Source organism: Diceros bicornis, chromosome 24 (genome assembly GCF_020826845.1).
Source record: "Diceros bicornis minor isolate mBicDic1 chromosome 24, mDicBic1.mat.cur, whole genome shotgun sequence".
NCBI classification, from domain to species: Eukaryota; Metazoa; Chordata; class Mammalia; order Perissodactyla; family Rhinocerotidae; genus Diceros; species Diceros bicornis.
Genome location: NC_080763.1, coordinates 2759149 through 2783200, shown reverse-complemented (window position 1 = coordinate 2783200; position 24052 = coordinate 2759149).

Below are 24052 nucleotides of genomic sequence, written 5' to 3'. Positions count from 1 at the left end.
CCTGCCCTGGTCATCGCAAGGTCCTGGGTTTGGAGACCCCTCCATGCCCACTCGCACCTGAGACCAGCCCTGGTCGTTGTTGGTGGCCTGGTGCATCTTCCCCCGTCCAGAGAGCTGGAGTAGTTGAACTCATTCACCAGCTCCATGACCATCTCCTTTATGGAGCTTTGCAAGGACAGTACCTCATAGCCAGGCCAGCAAGTATCAGGGACCTGCCTGGACTTGGCCTCAGGAGAAATCCCACCACAGATCAGGCACAGAGGGGCATCTACATAGACCTCCAGCCTGGGAGGGAATAAGATGACAATTCAAGGGCTTGGTATTAACATTTGGGTAGAGGAGCTTTGTCTCCAGCACTCACCTTCCCACCCTGCTAGCCATGACCTGGGGTATGAACAGGACACACAGCCAGGCTTCCAATACCTAACAACCTGATCCTTCCCAGGATGGGTCCCCCCTCATCCCTGCCTTGCCTCACTCCACTCCCCCCACAGACAGTGAGGTTTAAGTGGTGTGGGGCTGTCCAAGTGGGATTACAGTTGTACCCTGACCTCAAATGGCCTGCCCTGGGCTGCCCTGTGTTACCTGACAGTTCCTCCTGCCAAATGGCTAGAGGTGTTGGAAGTGAGGGCTAAGCCAATGTCTACAGTGACTGAAACAACTCTCATTCTCACCTTTCCAGAAGCTAGAGCCTCAAAAAGTCAGGATACAACATGAGAACATCCTGTCATATTGAGCCTCTATGCTCAAATGAACTGGATAGGAGGCTGTGTCTAGAACGTGGATGCCTGGTGACCAGAGTGCTAAGTTCTGTTGGAGTCTGTCACAAAGAAAGTGAGGTCACTTCTCCAAGTTTCCATTACGTGGGCCCCTTCCTTCAACAAGACCCACCCAAATCCCCCTCTGGGCTGTTGACTGCTCACCGTCCTTGCCCATGTCATCTCTACAACAGTACACAAATACCCATCACAACTCTGCCCACAGCCACTTGGGAATGAAGCCAGGGCTCCAGCTTTGAGGAGATAGAGCTGAGTTTGGACCTCTTTTTTCCTACCAGTTCTGTGTCCTGGAAAAGCCATTGTGCCTCTCAGGGCCTCCCCATTCTCCCAAACTGCACAGTGGGGATGTTGCTAGAAACAGTGGCCTAGGGACATGGTCAGGTGAATATGAGATAACATCTACAACATCTGTGGGCTGGTGTCACATGTGTCTGATGCCCAAACTTAGAGATGGAAGAACTACAAGAAAGGGGACATAGCATGGAATACCTATCAAAACAGGCCTGGGTTCCAGCTGTGTGTTCTTGGGAAAGTCACTGCCCTTCTGGGCCTCATTTTCAGGTCTGCACCTTTAAGGGCTTGAAATTAGGTGAAATTCAGATATTGTCATCCACTGTCATAACACCTTCCATGGTCTCATGTTTTATTTAAAATCAGACCCAAGTGCCTCATGCTGGCCTATGTGTTGGCAGCCTCCACAATGGCTCCCAGTGCCCCCCACCTCCTGGAGTGCACATCCTTGTGTAACCATGATGTGATTAGTACCTGGCTTCTGAACAAGAGAATACAGCCACGGTCATGGGATTGAGTTTTCATTACAAAAATGCTGTCACTTCCCTCTTACTTGCTTTCTTCAGTTCCCTCTCTCCCTCCCCCTCTCTGTTTCCATCTCTCTCTCTCTCTGTGTCATATCTCTATGACTGGAAAAGCAAGTACCCATGTTTTCAGTAGCCCTATGTAGAGGCACCACAGGAGAGAACTGAGGGAGTGACCAGCCAACAGAAGGATAGGAGCTCAGACTCTCAGTCCAAATGAGTCCTGACAACACCCATGTGAGTGAATTTGGGAGCAAATCTTCCCCCAGTTGAGCCTCAGTAGAGAGTGCAGCCCCGGCTTCATAGAGACCTTGAGGCAGAGGCACCCAGCTAAGCTGTGCCTGGCCCACAGATATTATAATATGTTAAATATTTGTACTTTATAGGTGAAAGATTTTAGAGCCATGTTTTCAAAGTGGAACAAGAAATAACAGTCTACCGGGTCCCAGGATCTGGCCCTGTCATCCTCCCTTGTCCCCTCCTCTCTCTTCTTAGGATCCCTCCAGCCACATCGGCTACCTTTCTGACCTTCTGGTCAAACTCACTTCTTCCTATGAGTTTCTGTACCAGTGGTGCCTTCTCCCTGACAAACTAACTGTTCCCAGACATAGGAAGGGGTGGCTTACACTTGTCATTCTGGCCACAGCAAATGTCACCTCAGTGTGGCTTTTCAGAACCTTCTAGACACAGTCCCTACCATCACACTTCTCACATCCAGAACAGCATTAAATTATTTCCTCCCTCTTTGCCTCATTTCGATAAAGTAAGGAAGGACTGTCTGCTTTGGCTGAAGCAGATGCAACTCCTTCTGGGTACACCAGGCACACAATTATCTCTTCCAGGCCCAAGTTTTTTCACCCCAAGTCCATTGTGAAAGGAAACCATCGTTACTTCTCTTTCATGGGTCTGATTTCCCCAAGAACACAGTGAGCCATCCCGTCTCCCTGTAATGTAGCACCTGCCCCTAAACCCACAGCTAGAAAATGAGCACCAGGTTGAAACTCCACCAGATCCTGAATTCAGTTACTTCTGAGACCCTCTCATCCATTTTGTAATTCAATGGTAACTCCTGAGGTCACCTTCCCCCTGAGACCCAACTTCCAGCCTGCCCTTGGCTTATATGAGTAACAATGTCATTTCCTCAGAGCCCTCCCAGCCTGGGCAAGAAATGTTTTGAAATGTTCTCTGTATTAACTGTCAGGGACAGGGGATATTAGTGGAAGCAATTTGAGTGTGTATGTTCAATAGTTTCTATGCAGGTATTAATTTTTCAAATACAGATACAACAGTGGGGCTATTGAATACACCAAGAAAATGGATAAGCTGATCAAATTTTTTCATTGTGCAAAGTCTTTAGTGTTGAAATATCATGATTAGGAGCATAGAAAATGGAGCCAACATCTCATGTTCAAATTCCAGCTCAGTCACTTACCGGATATTTGTATTGGGAAAGTTACTTACCTTGTTGGTGCCTCATCTGTCAGTTGGCAATAATGATAAAAATACCTACTTTGTAAGGTCATGGAGAGTATTAAAGGAGTTAATATTTGAAAAATGCTTGGAACACCTGGCACATCACAAGCACTGTATCTGTGTATTATAAATAAAATTTAAAAAATCTTCTGACACTGTTCATAATCTCCAGAGGAGGAGACTAGTGCCTGGATGGATGTAGAAAGCACTCCATGACATACGATGAAAAAATGAGTGAGCAACACTGTTGAATGCATTAACAATGTCACATACGTCATCCTACAGGCATTCCCAAGCAGAATCACACCCAAATATCCCTGGTCTGTCCTGCATCCTCTCCTTTGATTCTATCCAGGAATCACTGGGGCTTCTTGGACCCTGGTAACCATGCCCGCTAAAGGTTCTCTTCTCTCTGTCACAAACCCCAGTCCTTGTGCTAGTTGCTGCAGCTCACGAGGTCTGCACTCTGATCCTTTTCTTCACACAAGGGAGAAGTGTCATCCCTAGAACTGGGCACACACAGAGCTTGAGCCTTGGAGAAAATGTTTCCCTGGTCTGTGGCAGTGGAAGAGGGCAGTGACAGAGTGGGACTTGTGGAAAATCCTCCAGGTGTTGTTAGAAGGGGAGGAAGCAGGGGATTTGTCAGCAAGGACTGGTCTGGTTGGTGGGCCTTTATGGTTAAATAGTAGGGGGGCAGCATGTTTCACAGGTCCTAGCATAATACAATCAATATGATGGTCATGAATCAGAATTAGCCTAATGAGGTCCAAATTAATCCAATGTCATCTGTTCCCTGACTGACTCACTAATCCAATAGTGATTTATAATAATGATATTTGTGTTCTATCATCTCATTTTCATTGATTGGCTAGTGTAATTATTCAATTATTCTTTACATATCTTTTATATGTTTACATAGTAAAGAAAAAGTGAATTTTAAGACAACTCTCCTTGAAAGAGTCTCCCTAGCATATTGAACTAATAACAGAAGCCATCGATGAAAAATTTACAGAAAAATGTGACCCTCAGTCTCTGGTTTTAGATCTTCCTAATTGGTAAATTATCCTGACTTCTGACTTCTTTCTTGAGATTAGCCCACTTAGGACTATGTAGGAGTGCAACCTCACGCCACTTGAGAAGTAGTGGTGGGACTCTAGGATGATGTTTGTTTCATTTTCTAAGTGTGTGTGTGTGTGTGCATGACAGTGTTTACTGTATCTTGCAGTGTGGGCCAGGACAGACTCCTTTTCTTGGGAAAAATATTCCCTAACCACTTTCTCTGGGCTTTATTTGTACCAGTGCTGTCCAATAGTAGCATTGAGCACTCTATAATACGAAATCGAAACTTTTTAGTAGCCACATTAAAAAAAATAGAAACAAATGGGTGAAACTAATTTTAATAGTATATTTTAACCCATTATAACAAGATATTATCATTTGTGCATGAAATCTATACAAAAATTAATAATGAGATAGTTTAAATTCTGTTTTTTTTTTTTTACTGGGTTCCACAAAGCCAGTTTGTACCTTCCAGTTATAGCATAATCTCCATTTGTAACTTGAATTTTTTTCAGATATACATTCTCTGTATTGAGGTATTATAATGTCCACGGTTGTAACATAAGATTCACATTTCTAAGTTGTTGCAAATATACTTAAAAGATATCCATTTAGAGATCATGTAGGATGAATAATGAAAACTTTCACTTGGGTCTAGTAAGAAAGGAGGCAGTGTGGCCTTATCAAGGGAAGCACCACAGAATGGTGAGGGGAGATGGAGTCTGAGGAGGTGGTGGGAGGTGAGACAACAGAGATACATAATGTAGGTGACCTTTTCTCGATGGTTCACAACTACAGAGAAGGACTTATAGACAGCAATTTCTCTGTGAAATATGAGGCAAGTTAAGTGACCTTGAATATGTATGAAGGAAAAAGGAATGTGAGGACTATTAAAAACAGGCTTTATGGAAAATCAAGGAATAACTATACTGACACATGAAAAGAAAGTAAAATTTCCAGGCATTATGGATGCTTCCCAGTTGAGGCAGATGATTTTGGATTCACAGCGTTACCAACACATGTTGTGTGCTTTTCCTCAGCAGTTATCGTAAGACCAGCAGTAGCTAAGGCATGGCAGATAATCAAGATCTTCCAGGTTTGAAGTTTTACAAGGCAGATATGATTAGCAGCAAAAAATTTTGGATGATTCCAAAGGAATTATTGAGATTATATAGACCATGGAATCCAGGAACAATAGGAAGAGGAGAAGAGAAATGGAGGTGAGGATATGGTGATCTGGCATTACTTCCGATCTTGAGGAATGGGTGTCTATCATATGAGTGTTTGAGTAAAAACTGGAAATCAGGAATTCCTGGTGGGTGATTATGTTTTATGAATTATTTATTTTTGCACATGACCATTTGGGTTGATGGAAACATCTGGGATGTGGGAGTGAGTCCCCAAGAGTAGGGTGGATGATAATTTCATTATTAATTTAAGCTCTAAAGGAGCTATGAGTACCGAGTGGTCAATGGAGAAAATATTTGCAAAACATATTCCTAGCAAAGCACGTGTATTTATAACATACAAAGACCTCTTACAACCCACTAGTAAGAAGACAAGCAACACTTCCCTGCTTACCAGGAGACAGCAGAGTAGGCATGTGATGAGCACCATGAGTCCTGCCACGCAAATGAGAGTGATGGTCCAGAAGGGGAGGTATGGGCAGAAACTTGCTGGTGTGAGCCACCTCCTGTCATTGCCCCAGGGCTACTGCTGTCCCCTCACTGTGTTCCTTGACATGGGTTGGCCAACTTTCATCATCTTCCAAGACCCTGTGTGCATGGCTATCTTTGATGAGGCACAGCATCAAGATATTCCCTCCCCACCCTGGGTTGGGGCTTCCTTTAGGCTTACCAGAATTCTCAGTGAAGGCATAATTTCTGTTGGGAGAATACTCTGGAAGTGAATGAAATGGAGAATTCGCGTGAGTGTGTTTTACTTTTTTAAATAAAACTTTTCAAACATACAGAAAAGTAGAACAATATCAGAAACATCCATCATCTATATTTAACAATGTATATTTTAACCAATTAAAACAATATTTCTTCCAATGTGTAAATTATTAACACTTGCCACCCTTGCTTACTTCCATATTTTCACTGAAATATTAAAGTCAAGTAGGCCTCATGACGTTTCATCCCATTTCAGTTTGCATCTCTGAAAAATTAGGACAGTTTGCTACATAATCCAAGGCCATTATCATACTATGAATGTAACACATTAAATCAAATTTATACCTCTGGGCATGGAGGACTGAAATTGGGCTGGGCCGTCTTATGATGGTCAGAGGGAGAATGGGTCATCACAGTTGGCAAGCCCACGGGATCTCTCTAAATTTGTAAATTCCCACTCAAATGCTGTCTTCTCTGCCTAGAAACACATTCACCCCCTTCTCCTTTACTGATTTGTTTTATACTCATTTTTCAGGATTCCCTTACAATGTAATTTCCTCCAGGAAGCCTTCTCGGATTACCGATCCCAATTATGGATTGGTTCACATCACATAATTTATAATTTTCAATCGCCTATCCTTGTTATTACCAACTACAACATAAACTCCAGGAGAGTAGGGACACACAGTGCCCAATGGGCATGGGGGGAGGGTTGCAGGTCCCCCTACTTGTGCAACCTCTCCCCAGCCAACTTCTTATAGATGTGCTATCTAATATGGAGAAGCAACAATTTCCTTTTTAAATTAAAATTAATTTTAATAAAATAAAATAAAAAATCTGGTACCTCAGTAAGTTTAAAAATCAGTAACCATAAAACCTAGTCACAATACCATAATTCCAAGTACTTCATAGCCGCAGGTGGCTATGCACTGGAGAGCACAGATATACAACATTTTCATCATTGCAGAAAGCTCTAGCTCTAGCACCACAGGTGCTGATCTAGAGCAAGACTTCACACACTACAGCCTGTGGGCCAAGTCAGACCCATTCCCATTTTGATACAGCCTCTGGATGAGAAAACAGGTCCATCCTGCCACACTCGTCAATGCCGGTTCACACTCAGCTGGAGGGCCTCACTGACCATCTGGCCAAGGGGCTTTCAGTGCAGAGATAAGGACACAGAAGTCCAGAGAGGGGAAGTGACTAGCCTGAGCTCACAGAGCTGGCTGGGAGAAAGCAAGTGCCTCCTATATCCCACTGGGTGTCCTTTTCTCTCCCTCAGTGGTGGATAAAGCCTGGGGCACTACGCTATCTCCTGCCAGCCTGAGAAAGTTCAATGCTCTCTCAGTCCCAGGCTTCCAGATCCCCAGGAAAGGCCCCACGTGTGGACGTTGGAACCCCATTCCTGCCATAGTGACCAGGTAGCTTTGCCATCCGCAGGGACACTGTTCCTGTCCAGGGCAAAGCTCTGCAGCTGGGGACCATTCTGGGTCAGCCACAGGATTCCTCACAGAGGTGACTCTGTCCAGTCTCCCTGCCAATGGTGAGAAGTTGCACAGGGAGTCCCCCCAGTGTGGTTACTGTGGGGACAGACCTGGAAGGGCACAAGGGATGAGCAAGGGTGTCTAGAATTCTACCTTGATACTAGATTCCCTGCTTCTAGGTCCTGTTCAAGAGAATTTTCTGCAAGGATGTAAACATTTGTGTCTGTCCTACCCAATACAGGCATTATTAGTCCTATGTTGTTATCGAGCAGTTAAAATGTGCCTACTGGGTGTGAGCGAGGAACTGAACTTCTCATGTATTTTAATTTAATGTAATTGGTTTATAAATAAATAGTCACAGGGAAATGTTGGAGAAAGGATTTATTGAAATCCATAAAAACAATGATAATACTAGTAAAAATGGTCAAAATCAACTTTTTCAGAAGTCTAGAAATTAACCAAAGGCTTGCAACAATCTGAGGAGTGTTTAGTTAAGAATAATGGTTGAATCTTGGCAAAGGGGGTAAGCTCTGTGGCAATATAACGTGCACTATGCCCATCCTACTCTCACAATATCCTCAGTAACTTTGAAAACCATCAGCCTGAGAACCATGGTAGCTCTGGAAACCAGCAGCCCAGCAGCCATATTGGGTTGGGATCTCCCAAAAGACCCCTCCCCATTGAATTGTCACTATCTGACCTGTCTGGCAGCTCCTTGAAAAAGCCTCATTTTCAGGGCTTCTCTTTATTTGACTCAGAGCTTGCTCAGTGAGGAAAGCTTTTCCCCAGGTGACTTGCAAAAATAATCAGTGGTAATTGTTTTACGTTGTAGAGGCCTGAGTGAGATATACCAATTGAGGCAGGCAAGAGGTGAGCACAAGCGTAAAAGAAAAATTGGGGGAATGAAATGTCCACAGGGGGCTTTGAAAAGCTCCAATGTATTTGTGGGCATCTAGGAGGCCACGGTGTGCAGGGCTGTGTGCACGCCCAGGAAAGACTTGAGAAGGTCCTAATCTCTCACCTCTAGCTGAAAGCTTGGCTTCATATCTGAAAAAATGATTAACATAATACACAAATATTAATAGAATAAAGGACAAATACCACATAATCTCAATACACACATAGAAAATAGAATTTCACAAAATACAAACCCACCCTTCAGCATTAAAAAAGAAATAACACATTAGGAAGACAAAGAAACTTTCTCAACCTGACAAATAGCATCCTTGAAAAACCTACAGCTAACAACATACTCAATGGTGAAAGACTGACAATTTCCCCTTAAGACCAGGGACAAGACAATGTCTGCCCTCATCTCATATGGTAATCACATTGTACTTGTGGTTCTAATTAGGGCAATTAGGCACAAAAAAGAAATAAAAGGCATCCAGGTTGGAAAGGAAAATGTAAAACTATTTCTTTTTGCAGATGACATGATATTATATATAGAAAGCCTAAGAAATAAGCACATGCACATACGGTATCTGAATCCTATCCCAACAGGTGTATAAAAACTTAAATTGCCTCATGTGGTTAGTGGCTACACTATTGGACAGCACAGTTAAACTGCTGGATTCTAAGTCAACTGGTGCTAGCCCCTCATCTTCCATGAATCTTGACTTCAGAGGCTGATTTCTTAAGGCATGATTCCTACACACCATATTCCATGACTCCCAGCACCAGGCACCTCCATGTCTTCTGAGTTTACACAAGCTCTCTTGAGGTTCTAAAACAGTTGGACTCACTGGTTTAGGAAGAAGCTGGATTTTAGGTAACAGCTCTATATTCCAAGGGTTCTCTTCCATAACAGCTGGAACTGAGAGACTATAGAATGGGGGTACTTTTACCTAAAGGAGAACTTTCCAGAGTCATTAGGTCCTGAGTTGAAACTCACCCAAATGCTAAAACTTGACAGTCAAAAAATAACTCCTCATGCTCCTATTTCAGAAGAGCTGGTGGAGCTGAAAGACAGGGCAATATTTCTGAGATCAGAATCCCAGGCTCAGTGGCCTCCGAGAGTTTTCAGCTACTGAGTGAACTTCTCCATTTATTTTTTCTTGTTTCAACGAACACTAGACCAAGTATGTGTACCAAAGGATGTCTTGTTCCAGGGTATGACTTACTATGTGACCCTGGGCCAGCTACTCAATCTCTCGGTGCCTATTTCTTATTTTGTAAAATGGGAATAAGAACCTGTCTTCATGAATTGTTATGAAAAGTCACCCACTGACCATCCCATGTCCATAGGTCAGTCGCTACATGGGAACAGAGTGGACACACAATCCCATTTTTACCGCATCCTTGATACTTCTCTTGTTCCACTGGTGTTTGGTGGTGCTTGTCTGGGCTGTGTCCTGGGAATAGAGTAGAGTGGTGACAGTGAAATTCAGCTGGAAGTGCTGGGGCCTGGGACTGCTTGTTGGCTTGTCTGCCAGTAGATGAAATGGTGGCTCCACTCCTAGAAGAAAGAGAAAGTATAAAAGTCCCCTATCAGGGAAAGGTCTTAACAAAGAAGTCATTCCAGCCAGTCTACTTATTCTTGGCAATGTGACCTGAGCTGGGTTTTTAAAGGTGGACTACAGAAGACCCTTCATCTCCCTGTCCACGCTGAAACCATTTGTGTGTCTACCTGTCCAACTCCCCACCAAGCACTAGGAGAGTTCACTAGGATGGGGGAAGAGGAGTTGGGCCTCTCGGGGGCGTAGTCAGCAAGTGCCGGTGCTGACCATGCCAGTGGGCATCTGTCACACATCTTTGCTGACCTTGGTTCCTAACGGGTCTTCCTGCCTCTGTTCATCTTCCTCTCCCCAATCCATTCTCCAAACATCACCTAGAAGATGAGCTTTCTAAAGCAGAACTCTGAGTGTGTCATGTTATATGTTTCAGTGACACCAAACTTCTTACACTTTCCTCAAATATGCCCTGATCTTTCTCTCTTCTAGGTTATAGACACATGTAGCACCACTTGCCATCTCTTCGCCCTGGGTAGGCCCTGTTCTCCACCACATCTCAGTTTCTTCATTGCTTCCTCCAGAAAACTTTCCAAGACAGGGCTGTGTGTCCCTTGTTGAGGTTCCCACAGGATCTTGAAATTCCCTGGTTATAGCAATCATCAGAATGTATCATCAGAGTCTATTTACTCCCATTAAGTATTTGTTGAGTAAACGAATGGATGAACGAATGAATGAATCAATGCATGATTCATAACTAGAGACCTAAGAAGTCAACTCGAGATCCTTCACATTTTGGGTTGAAAAAATTGACATGTAAAAATAACCATTCCCTTGGGTGCAATTGCTGCATGTTCTCTTCCTGCCTCCTGTTGGATGGCACACTTCCATGGGTCATCAACATGGGTGTCTAGAAAGCCCCCCTTTTGCCTCCAGAGTCTCCATCCATTACACTGCTACTGAGAAGACTCATCCTTCCTCACAGCCCCATCTCACCAAGCCGTGAAACCAGCCCCCCATCTTGCATCTGTCGCATGCACATCAACCAACAGTTAGGGGGCACCCAGGCCGTGGGATGAGGCATTCAGGGTGTTGTCTAAAAGCACTTGCTTCACCATGATGTGGTCCAGATTGGAGGAGGACAGTGCCTTGATGGTGGCCAAAATAGAGTTCAAACTAGAGACAGAGACTGAGGGAACTCAGCTAGTGCCTCACACTAGCTATGTTTCCTGAGATCCTGCTTTATACAGCCAGAGACCTAGGGGCAAGCAGTGGGGGCTTATCTGGCAGCCTCTTCCCCCAGGCTAGGGAAGATATCCTGACCAAAAAGAAAAGGCTTCCTGGAGTTGGGAATAGAAGCAATAACAGTGACAATAATGAACATCTATTGTGTACTACTAAGAAGTGACTTACACATTCCCTCCCCATTACTGTGCTAGAAGGTATTATAATTATCCCCATGTTAAAGAGAAAGGAACTGAAGTTTAGAAGTATTCAAAGATAGCACTGTGTCCCATGATCCCCTCTTCCCCTGTGTAGAGGTCCTAGTTTCTCCACCCATCCCTCAGAGACCTGGATTCAAACCCATGTGCAATTCTTGGGCTGTTCACTTCACTTCTCTGAGCCTGTTTTCCCATCTGAACAATGGTGATGATCATTGTATCCACCTCCTGGGGTCGGCTGTGAGAATTAAATGAGATGCTCATGCATGAAAGTGCTCAGCAGGGAGCCTGGTCATGGTCAATGTCATTATTGGGCTGATATTTGTTGAAAGTGTCCAGAAGAGGAGAAGGAGGTGGACGCTGGGGTTTGGTGGCCCCATGATGTTAATGCTTTTCCTATCCCTGAGACCTATGGAAGGAGATGATAAGATTAGTTGACAGGGATGTGGGGAAAATGGGCACTGTGTCAGTGACTTCAGATCAAGGATGTGTCACAGGAGCTCACAGCCACCAGCCACCAGCTCAGCCAATGCTTCTAATCTCCTTAACTTACATCAAGTTGGTGACCAGGCAGGAGCAGAATATGTCTTATAGCTGGCTGCCTCTGTAGAGCTTGGTGACCTAGAACAAAGCATAGGGAGAGTGGGTGAGATGGAGGTCTTCTGGGGCTGGATGGAGCCACTGGAGCCAGTGAAAGAACACAGCCCTTGGAGCAAGGGAGACCTGAGTTCAAATCCTGGCTCTGACCCTAAGTCGCTGTGTGACCTTAGGCACACTGCTCCCCTTTCTGAGCCTCAGTTTGCCCATCTGAGAAATGAGGAAGGCAGCTAAGGCACCACCTCTGGAAACTGAGGGAACCCAGAACTCATAGGGAAAGTGAAGGGTTGAAACAATCACTTAATAGATGTAAGTCAGATGGAGGGAGGAGCAAGAGCAAGAAGAGATGGGAGGAAGGAGAGAGACTCCACCTTGTCCTGCATGTCCCTCAGCAGGGTGGTGTACTCTGAGGATGTGGGTTCCTGAGGTTCCAGTTGATGATATGGAAATGTAGCCGGTACTCGCTCTGGAGAGAGAAACTCGATGCATAGCCTGGAGCCACCAAGAGAAGAAAAGATGGATGGAGACTCTCAGCTTTCAGCACAGAGGCATGTTGGCCCAGGGGCCCCTGCCTACTGTCAGAATCCACCAAAATCAGGCCCACATGCTGGGGGCTGATGGGGCTCTGAAATGGAAAGTCATCCCAAAGATGGGGAAACTGGAATTTTACAAGGACTCTCCTGAGCTGAGATTTTCCACTTGTGCTGATGCAGTTCCTGCTTCCTAGAATGCTCCTCTGCATTGTCTTTTCCTGGAAAACTCCTATTCATGCTTCAGGAGCCTAATGAGATGGATCTCCAGGAGCAGGGATCCATCTATCTTGTTCATGCCATGTACCAGTGCCTAGCACAGTGCTGGGCACATAATATCCTCTTTCAGGAAGCCCTACTTTGGGCCGGCCCCGTGGCTTAGTGGTTGAATGCGCGCGCTCCGCTGCTGGCGGCCCAGGTTCAGATCCCGGGCGCGCACCGAGGCACCGCTTCTCTGGCCATGCTGAGGCCGCGTCCCACATACAGCAACTAGAAGGATGTGTAGCTATGGCATACAACTTTCTACTGGGGCTTTGGGGGAAAAAAAAAAAAAAAAAAAAGGAAACCCTCCTTGACTTATCCATCCTCTACACTCCCACAGCACCCAGTTAATAAAGGTGTCTCTGCCTTTTTTGTCCCTGTGTAATCTTTAGTTCACTTGACTGTGAGTTTTTCAGGAACAGAGAAACTCTTCTATCTCGATACCCAGTACATGGCTTGGAACAGAATGGTCACACGTATGTGTTTGTTGAATGAATGAAGGTGAGCTGTGGTGGATCCCCAAATATGGGGGGCTGAGATACTCATCTCTCATCTGTTCATTCGTTCAGTCATTCACTCACTTAGTATTACAATGTACCAACATATTAAGAACTGAGGATACAGTGCCTCACTAGACAAACCCTAACTTCATAGAGCTCAGAGTATAAGGGGGGAGTAGGATAATTAAACAAGTACTTCTGGTAAAGTGTGATGAGTGTTGGTCTGGTGCCTATCTAGGAACTGTGGGACCATGTACAGCAGTGTTTCTCATCCTCAGAGCTACCGACATTTGGGGCTGTACAATTCCTGGTGGTGAGGGGCTCCTGTGCATCAGATGATATTAGCAACACCCCTGGCCTCTATCCACTAGAAGCCAGGAGCTCCCTCCCCCAGGCCTTACAATAAAAAATGTAGATATCCCAGATATTAAGTGTCTCCTGTGGGGGAGAATTGTCCCTGGGTGAGGACTACTGGCCTGGAGGAACCTCACCTAGAAGAACTCCTGTCTCAAGAGATCCCATATTTCGGATATTTCAATTTTGAATCAAAATTCATTATATTAATTCAGTCAAAGAATTTCATGCTATTAACCTCAAACAGAGGAGACACCCTCCCTATGGAGGTTTGAGGAGGGTGTTCCCCAACTAGAACTTGGGCTGACTTGTTAAAGAGGAAATAAAATAGAACAGGGACAAGTAATGATCACTGTAAATCCCTGCTTAGCATGGACACCCGCCACTGATGAAGAGGCTGTCCCTGATGAGGGTGTAGAGGCCCATCTTGGGTCATCCGGTTCAGCTCCTAGTAAAGCCACTCTCTGTCACAAGGGGTCTCTGTCACACTCTCTGCCATGGCCCACGGGGTCAGGGTGAGAGGTGCAGATGGCATCCACACTGGTGGCTGCCCCATCCTTCTCAGGCCTTGGGACAGAGGGATGTAGGAGCTCTAGAGAGAGGTCCTGAGACCCCTGAGGGTGGGGTCCAGAAGGAGAGAGGAGCAAATGAGAGGACAGTGGGGAGACTGAGAAAGGGGTGGTCATCAAAATTGGTCACTACTGGCAAATGGCCGGGAAAAGGTCTTACCTGAGGGAGATCAGTCTGCAACTTGAGTGGAAGGAGTCTGAGCTGCTCTTCTCAATCAAAGATCCAAGCTGGGGAGGAAGGAGAAGGAGGAGGAGTAAGAAGGACAGGGGCTGGGGAGCAGCTGGCTGAGATTTATCCCACCAGGAACTGCTGTTACTGAGGTCTCACCACGCACTGCAGGACCCTGTCAAGGGAGTTGAATGTGGCTGAGTCATTTTTCATGTCTGTTGAATACTGGATGTTGGAGATGGTGAAGTTGAATGTGAAGGTCTTCAGGTTGTGTCCCATAGCTACAGGAAGAGAGAGGGAGAGATGGCTATCACTGAGAGCTGGTCTGAGACCAGATCAGAATCCTGCATTCATTATAATCTGTTGTCTTCTCTCCCAGTGGCACCACCACCTACCAACGTGGTTACCCAAGACAAAACCAGCATACCTGCTCAGCTCCTCCTCCCTCACTTCCAAGTAACAACAATTTCACTTGCAGAGTGGTCCTCACATACATTCCCTATCTCCATCTCTGTCCCAGCTCAGGTCTTTTCTTCTCTTACCTGAACCAGCCCTAGAAGACTCACTGGATGTCCTGTCTAAAGGATGTTCTCTACTTTGAACACCAGAAGAATTTTTCTGAAATTAAATCTCACTAGGAGCACTCCTGGTCTAGTACCACCATGGCTCCCTAGGACCTTCAACATTATGTTCAAGCTTCTTGACCTGGCACTCAAGGCCCTTCCCAATCTGGCTCCTGTTGACTTTTAAGCCTTATATATCCATCCAATCTGAGTTAAGCTTTGTGCTTCTGGAAAACCAAATTCCTCTCAATTCTCCCCATTCACTGTGCTATTTGTGCCTACTGGACCTTTGCTCATGAAAACCGCTCTGCCAAGAACACTCTCCATACCCTTTCTGCCTGAGTCACTCCTACTCACTCTTAAAGTCTCCATTTGAGTGAAACTTTCTCCAGAAAGTTCTTCCCCTCCAAACTATGCCAGGTGCCTCTCCCCAAAAGATCCCCCATTGTGTTATAATGGTCTGTTAATTTCACAAGCCTAGGGGCTCTCTGAGGGCTGGCATGAGATCAAATTGTTGGTATGATGTTTGTGATCAGTATGGTTGCCCTAAAACCAGAATTTTCACACCTTGGTTTCCCAGCTCCTGTGTTATGATTGGCTGATGGAAGTGTGGGGTTGGAAAGTTTCTCTTGAGAAGAAAAGGAGCCCCCAAGATACCTGTGGTGGCCTCTGGATCCACAGCTGATGATGAAGTAGGAAGGAATGTGGTGGTTGGCTTGGGAGCTGTGGAAAGGGCTGCCATCAGGGAGGGACAGAGCCTCACCGCAGATTGGGAGGAGGACCCCAGGATCACCTGGGCTCCAGCAGCGTCTGTCCCAGGACAACCATTCACAGGTGAACTATAAATGCATGTGAGGGAAGGAGTGATTGTGTGAATAGAGGGATGAGCAAGCCTGTGAATAAAATGAACCCAAAAAAGTGAGAGTGGGTGAACAAGAGAGAGACTGAACAAAGAGGACAGGTAGATGGAGGCACAGGAAAATGGAAAGAAAGATGGGATACATGGATGGACAGAGGAATAATGAACAATGGAGGGTCAAAGAGAAAGCAAGAAGAATAAAGACAAGGAAGAGAAATTGGGGATATGGGAGGAAAAAGGATGGAAGGGCAAACAGGTGAACAGGCAGAAGGATGGTTGGACAGATAGATGATGGATGGATGGATGAAAGGAAGGAAGGAAGGAATAAAGGAAGGAAGCATGGCAGGCAGGAAGGAAGGAACGAAGGAGCCTGAGAGAAGGAATAACTGGGAGGATAGAAGAATGGATGCATTAAAAGATGTTGAAGGGACTATTGGATGTGTGAATGGGCAAATTTGGCCAAACCACTGAGTTGTCACCAGATTTTGCACCTTGACACTGAGGCCCCTTCTGTGGCCCCTGTAGAAGATTTTGTTTTCAGGAGGCATGGACTAGAAGGTCATTATCTGACCTCAACCCTTATTCCTACAGGGAATGCTTGTTTAAATTTGTTCTTCCAACACAGAAGGATGTGGAAAATTCAGAAAGCCAATACCATGGCTGTAGGTCCAAACAAAGACCAAGGACTCAGCATTCTTCCTCCCACTGGCACCCCAGTCCCACTCAGGACACTGGCCTGAGTTTGGAGCATGCTCCCTTTGTTAGTAAGGAGAAAGGCTTGGCTCAAGACCCGTGGAGGCTGAAATGGGCACTGGCTGCAAAGATATATACTTGTAGGAAGCTCATCTGGACCACGTTATTATAACCTGGAAACAAAGCCTCACACATTAAGGGGAAGTGGCGGAACAATCTCAAATGTTCTATGCCTTTGTCTGATTGGGCTCTTGCTCAGATGCCTTTCCCTCTGTGTACCAGGTGAACATCTATGCATCTTCTAAGATCAGACTCAAATGTCATCTCCACTATAAAGGATTTCCTGATCTTTTGATTAGAAACAACCCTTTCCTGATGCAGGGATGGTTCAACATCCAAAAATCAACCAATGTGATGCACCACATTAACAAAATGAAGAATAAAAATCACATGATCATCTCAATAGATGCCGAGATAGCATTCAACCAGATACAGCATCCATTTATGATAAAACTCTGAATAAAATGGGTATAGAAGGAAAGTACCTCCACATAATAAAGGCTATACATGACAAACCCACAGCTAATATCATACTCAATGGTGAAAAACTGAAAGCTATCCCTCTAAGAACAGGAACCAGACAAGGATGCCCACTTTCACCACTCCTATTTAACATAGTATTGGAGGTCCTAGCCAGAGTACTCAGGCAATAAAAAGAAATAAAAGGGATCCAAATTGGAAAGGAAGAAGTAAATCTGCCACTATTTGCGGGTGACATGATTTTCTATATAGAAAATGCTAAAGAATCCACTAAAAATTATTAGAAATAATAAACGAATACAATAAAGTGGCAGGGTACAAAATCAACATACAAAAATGAATTGCATTTCTATACACTAACAATGAAATAGCAGACAGATTAATTAAGAATACAATCCCATTTACAATCACAACAAAAAGAATAAAATACCTAGGAATAAATTTAACCAAAGAGGTGAAGGACCTGTACACTGAAAACTATAAAACATTGTTGAAAGAAACCAAAGAAGACACAAAGAAATGGAAAAATATTCCGTGTTCATGGATTGGAAGAATTTACATAGTTAAAAAGTCCATCCTTCCTAAAGCAATCTGTAGAGTCAATGCAATCCCTGTCAAAGTCCCAATGACATTTTCCATGGAGAACAAATCCTAAAATTTATATAGAACAAAAAAGAACCCAAATAGACAAAGAAATCCTGAGAAAAAAGAACAAACCTGGAGTTATCAGACTCCCTGATTTCAAAATATACTACAAAGCTATAGTAAACAAAACAGCATGGTACTGGCACAAAAACAGACATATAGATCAATGGAACATAATTGAGAACCCAGAAATAAAACCACACATCTATGGACAGCTCACTTCTGATAAAGGAACCAAGAACATACAATGGAGAAAGGAAAGTCTCTTCAATAAATGGTGTTGAGAAAACTGGACAGCCACACGCAAGAGAATAAAAGTTGATAATTTTCTTACACCATACACAAAAGTTAACTCCAAGTGGATTAAAGACTTGTATGTAAGACCTGAAACCATAAAACTCCTAGAAGAAAACATAGGCAGTACACTCTTCGACATTGGTCTTAGAGGTATCTTTTCGAATACCATGTATCCCCAGGCAAGTGAAACAAAAGAAAAAATAAACAAATGGGACTACATCAAACTAAAAACTTCTATACAGCAAAGGAAACCATCAATAAAGTGAAAAGACAACCTACCAATAGGGAGAAGATACTTGCAAATCATGTATCTGATAAGGAGTTAATATCTGAAATATGTAAGAACTCATACAACTCAACAACAAAAAAAGAAACAACCCAAATGAAAAATGGGGAAAGGAACTGAACAGACATTTTCACAAAGAAGATATACAGATGTCTAAGAGGCACATGAAGAATGTTCAACATCACCAGTTATTAGTGAAATGCAAATCAAAACTACAATGAGGGGCTGGCCTGGTGGCATAGTGGTTAGGTTCACGCACTCCACTTCGGCGGCCTGGGTTCACCAGTTGGGATACTGGGTGCAGACCTATGCACTGCTCATCAAGCCATGCTGAGGCGGTGTCCCACATAGAGCAACTAGAAGGATGTACAACTATGACATACAGCTATCTACTGGGGCTTTGGAGAGAAAAAAGGAAAAAAGGAGGAAGATTGGCAACAGATGTTAGCTCAGGGCCAATCTACCTCAAAAAAAAAAAAGAAAGCTCAGATAGGTCTTTAAACAAACAAACAAACAAACAAACAAAAAAACTACAATGAGATATGACCTCACGCCTGTCAGAATGGCTATAATTGACCAAAAAACAAACAACAAGTGTTGGAAAGGGTGTGGAGAAAAGGGAACCCTCATACACTGCTGGTGGGAATGTTAACGGGTGCAGCCCCTATGGAAGACAGTATGGAGATTCCTCAAAAATTAAGAATAGAACTACCATATGATCCAGCTATTCCACTTCTGGGTATTTACCCAAAGAACAGGAAAACACAAAAGTGAAAAGATATTTGTACCCCTATGTTCATTGCAGCATTATTTACAACAGCTAAGACTTGGAAACAACCCAAGTGCCAATCAAGGGATGAAAGGATAAAGAAGATGTGATTTATATACACAATGGAATACTACTTAGCCATAAAATAAGATGGAGTCTTGCCATTTGCAAAACCATGGATGGTCCTTGAGGGCATTATGCTAAGTGAAATAAGTTAGATGAAGAAAGTCAAAGACTGTATGATTTCACTCATAAGCGGAAGATGAAAACAACAACAAGAAAAAGAAACAAACACATAGATACACAGATTAGATTGGTGATTACCAGAGCGGAAGGGTGGAGGGGGGAGAGCAAAAGGGGTAATAGGCCATACGTGAATGGTGATGGATGGTAATTAGTCTTGGGTGGTGAACATGATGTAGCCTACACAGAATTGAAATATAGTGATGTACAACTGAAATTTATATGTTATAAACCAAGGCTGCCTCAATAAGAAAAGAAAAACCCTTTCCATGTGCCTAAGAAGTAGATCTCATCACATTTATATTCACACATTTATCCCCCTACATATCCATTCACCCTACCATCTGCCCTTCCATTCTCCCTCCAATCTATCCCTCCATCAGGTAAATATTTATTGAGAGCTTACAATGTGCTAGGTTCCATTTAGATTTGGGGAATATGGCACTGGACAAAACAGTCTCTGCCCCATTGGAGCTTACATTAGGACTGTTGTGCATGTGGCCTGTGTCTGTCCCTGTGCCAGGCACAAGGTCTGGCTTATAGTACATGCTTGGTAAATACGGAATGAACAAAATGAGGCATGTAAATTGTGTAGTTTGCAAAGGGTAAGTCCTAAACTGGCTCCTGCAATGGCCGAGGTGATGGGAACAGATCTGAACTCAGAACATCAAGACCCAGACTGACCACAAACCTCCTGTGGGTGTGGGCAGGTGCTTTCCCTTCTCCATACCTCAATTTCCATCTTTGCTAAAATGGGAGTCATAAAGGACCAGGAGGTCTCCCTCCTACCTGATGGGGCAATGGAGATAAGACAGTGTGAGTGGACAAACACCATTCTCAGGTTGGAGACAGAGAGGAGGGAAGCTGAGTTATTCCAATCAACCTCCCCACAGCCACGCTCTGCCTCTCAGAGCCAGATGAGGGCCACCCTCATAAACACTGTCCCTTCCCAGATTCTAGGCTGATGCCCAGTGTGTCTGAAGCTTGAACTCCTTAGATGTTCAGAGTGTCTGCCTTCCTTCCTGGCATAGGGGCCCACCAAGGAGAGAAGCCCACCCCTGGTCAAGGGTGAGAAGAAAGCAGGGAGCGGGGAGAGATCGAGGTTTTCCTCCCCAGGTTCCCCACAGAAAGACTCTTCTATGAGTGAAGTGTGTTGAGTGGAGCACCGTGTGGGATGCTGACAACTGGAGCTCAGGCCCTGGCTCCACCACTCCCCAGCTATGTCCATTGGGCAAATTACTTAACCTTCTCGAGCCCCAGTGTCTTCATGTGTAAAGTGAGTTTAATCAAGGACCAGCCTTGCAGGGTGGCTGTGTGGGGTCAGGGCGGAGTCGAGATTCACACCTGAGTTTGTCCCAAGTTTTCCCCTAGAGAACTGACTGGTAAATGGACATCCTTCTGGGGTTAGAGTGTGACCCTAGTGAGGTGGGCTGAGAACCACTCACTATTGAGGTAGAGGCTGTCCTTGTTCAGGGAATGGGGGCCCAGCTGGCGATGCCATGGGTCTGCCAGCTCAGCTCAGGGAACACCAGCTTGGCAGGCACACCCAGGCTGCTGGGGGGCTGCCAGTAGGTGCAGAGGACGTCCACCCCTGTCTTGGCACCATTCTTCACAGACTGGGAAGGGAGAGATTGACCTTTGGGGGAATGCAGTCCACTTGGTACCTCTCTACCTGTGGTCACTGCACATCTCATATTGTGTGTTCCAGCCTTGTTGAACCACTCACAGATTCTCCACCTGGCTGTGCTCTCTCACCCAAGATCTTTGCACATGCAATGATTTCTGTCTAGAATCTCTCCCCTTCTCTCCTCACTTGGGTGATTTCCTAGTCATCCTTCAGGTCAGATTAGACACCTCCTCCTCCTTCAAGAACTCTCCCAGCCTGGGTTGGGGACCTCTTCTGGTTCCCACAATACCCAGTGCTTGCCCCATCACAGCCCTGTCACCCTCTGTGTGAGCATGTATTGTTTGTCCTTGTTCCCTGCAGATGGTGACTTCCCTAAAGCCAGCGACTCGGACAGTCTAGTTCACTGTTGTCACGTTGAACTCCCAGCTCTTAGCACACTGCCTGCTCCATGTAAAAACTAAAGTCCTGATGAATGGATAACCAAAATATGATATATACATACAATGAAATATTATTCCTTATTGGGCCTTAAAAAAGGAAAGAAACTCTGACACATGCTGCAACATGGATGAACCTTGAGGACATTATGCTTAGTGAAATAAGCCAGACATGAGAAGACAAATACCATATGATTTCACTTAGATGAAGTCCCCAGAGGAATCGGATTCATAGAGACAGAAAGTAGAATGGTGGTTGCCAAGATCTGGGGGTATAGGGAACAGGGGTGTTGTTGTTTAATGGGTACAGAATTTCACTTCTTCAAGTTCTTGAGATTGGTAACACAACAATGTGACTATACTTAACACTACCGAACTTGGCACTTAAAAATCGTTCAGATGGCAAATTTTATGTTATGTGTATTTTACCACAATGAAAAAAAATCAGTTTCCTCCAAGATGCTACATGGTGTAGAACCTGCTGATATCTTGAATTTCCTCTCCTCCCTCTCTCTCCCTTGTTCTCTCTCTGCTCCAGCCACAGGGCCAAGCTTATTCCTTTGCACATGCCTCAGGACCTTTGCACATGCCTCAGGACCTTTGCATATGCTTTCCCCCTGCCTACCACAATTTTCATGGCCAAATCCTTCTTGCCAATTGTGACAGAGCTCAGAAGTCACCTCCACAGGGAGGGTACCCTGTCCCCTGGGTACAGTTGCTTTTCAATTCATTCCATTTATTTACATTCTGCATCACCTTACCACATTTGAAATCACTTTACTTAGATATTTATTTTCCTGCTTAGTATGTTTTCTCCACTAGATGAGGGCAGGGGCAGTGCCGGTCTTGTCACGTGGGACCCACCATCTGCCTCAGAGGAGCTGTACCAATGGCATCACTTGAATGAAAATAGGAATGGTGGAGAGCTCTGGAAATACTGACGGAACACAAACTGACCCAGAGATGGGAGAGTAATTGCCCGGTGAGTACAGTGTCTGCCTGAGGTGATGGAAAAACTTTGGAACTAGATAGCAGTGATGGGTGCACAACATTGTGCATGTCATTGATGCCACTGAATTTTACACTGAAAATGGTTAAAATGGCAAAATTTATGTCTTTTATCACAATTTAAAAAGTTAATAATGTAATATAAAAACTGGATGCAGAAAAGGACCTCCTGAGAATATCTCTCTACAACCGGGAGTGGCCCCACAGTCAGCAGTTCATGTCGTTCGGTGTGGGCCATGGGCAGTGGCAATGTTCCCACCTTAGCAAGATGTCCTTGCAGTCTACATATTGGGGCCCCCGGCTGCTCCTCCAGAACAACAGGCTGAGCTGGAGAGGAAGGAGAATGCCAGCGGTGTTCAGAGGTGGGCAACAGCCCCTAGGATGGGTCCCAGAGGGGAGGGAGGGGACGCAGGCCTCGCAGCAGGTGCTGCGGGACGGTGTCCATGATGTTGAACTTGAGGGCACTGGGGCGGCCCATGTGCCGAGTAGAGCAGGCTGTGGACTGCGACGTTCAGAGTGAATGGCTCCTCACTGACCTCCTCAGCTATGGTAGGTGCAGAGAGAGCTGAGGCTCGCAGGGAGGTCAGGGGGACCACTGTCCACCCCAGGGTGGGGCTTCACAGGGCCCATGTCCTTCTCCTGATAAGCTTGAGGGTCATTTGTTAACGGAGACAACTCTAGCAGCAAGTAAGGGCAGGCTGAATTGTTTGAGGGGGTTGAGATGAACATTTCCACCCAGATGCAGGAGTGGAGGGCTCTGTGAAAACACTGGTGGCTTTGTCCTTTCCCAGGAGGAAAAGGTCCAACTTGCCAAGCTGATGCAGAACTGGTGACCCCAGATATTTACATCCACACTCTCTGCTCCCATCTCTATCTCTTTGTTGCTCTGTGCCTCTGTCTCTTTCTCTCCCTCTCCTTCTCTTGATAGATAGATAGATAATAGACAGATAGATAGATCTCTATCTCTATCTCTATCTCTATCTCTATCTCTATCTCTATCTCTATCTCTATCTCTATCTCTGTCTCTGTCTCTGTCTCTATCTGTATCTCTATCTCTATCTCTATCTCTATCTCTATCTCTATCTCTATCTCTATCTCTATCTCTATCCAAATCTACATCTATATCTACAACTGCTAGGATTGTTGTCTTTTTAATCCACTGCATAGAAAATTGGTATACCTGCTGGTAAGGGCAGGAGAGCATTATCTATCTATCTATCTATCTATCTATCTATCTATCTATCTATCTATCTATCTATCGTCATCATCATCATCATCCTCATCAATCTGCCATGCCCTTATAACCAGCTATGCCAATCATCTATGCATTGGATTAAAAAAGCCTGAACATTTAGCCAATGCATTGCTTATCTATTCTAGAATCAGGACACGGGGCCTCTGATCTCACCTGCATCACATGTTCATTTATTCTCCTGGGATCTACACAGGTCAGCCCAACTACACGGGTCACCTCAACAATCCTAGCAGCTATAACCAACGTCTCTGCACCTTGATTTCCTCATCTGTAAGTTAATAATGATTCCTACTTCAAAGATTGTTATGAGGTTTAAACAAGGTAATTTTTGTAATGTGCTAAGCACAGTGCTGGGCACAGAGTAAACACTATGTAAGGATTTATTACATAAAATAAGTACGCAAATGTTTTCCAATCACTTACTATGTGCAGAGCTTTTTACATGGATAAATA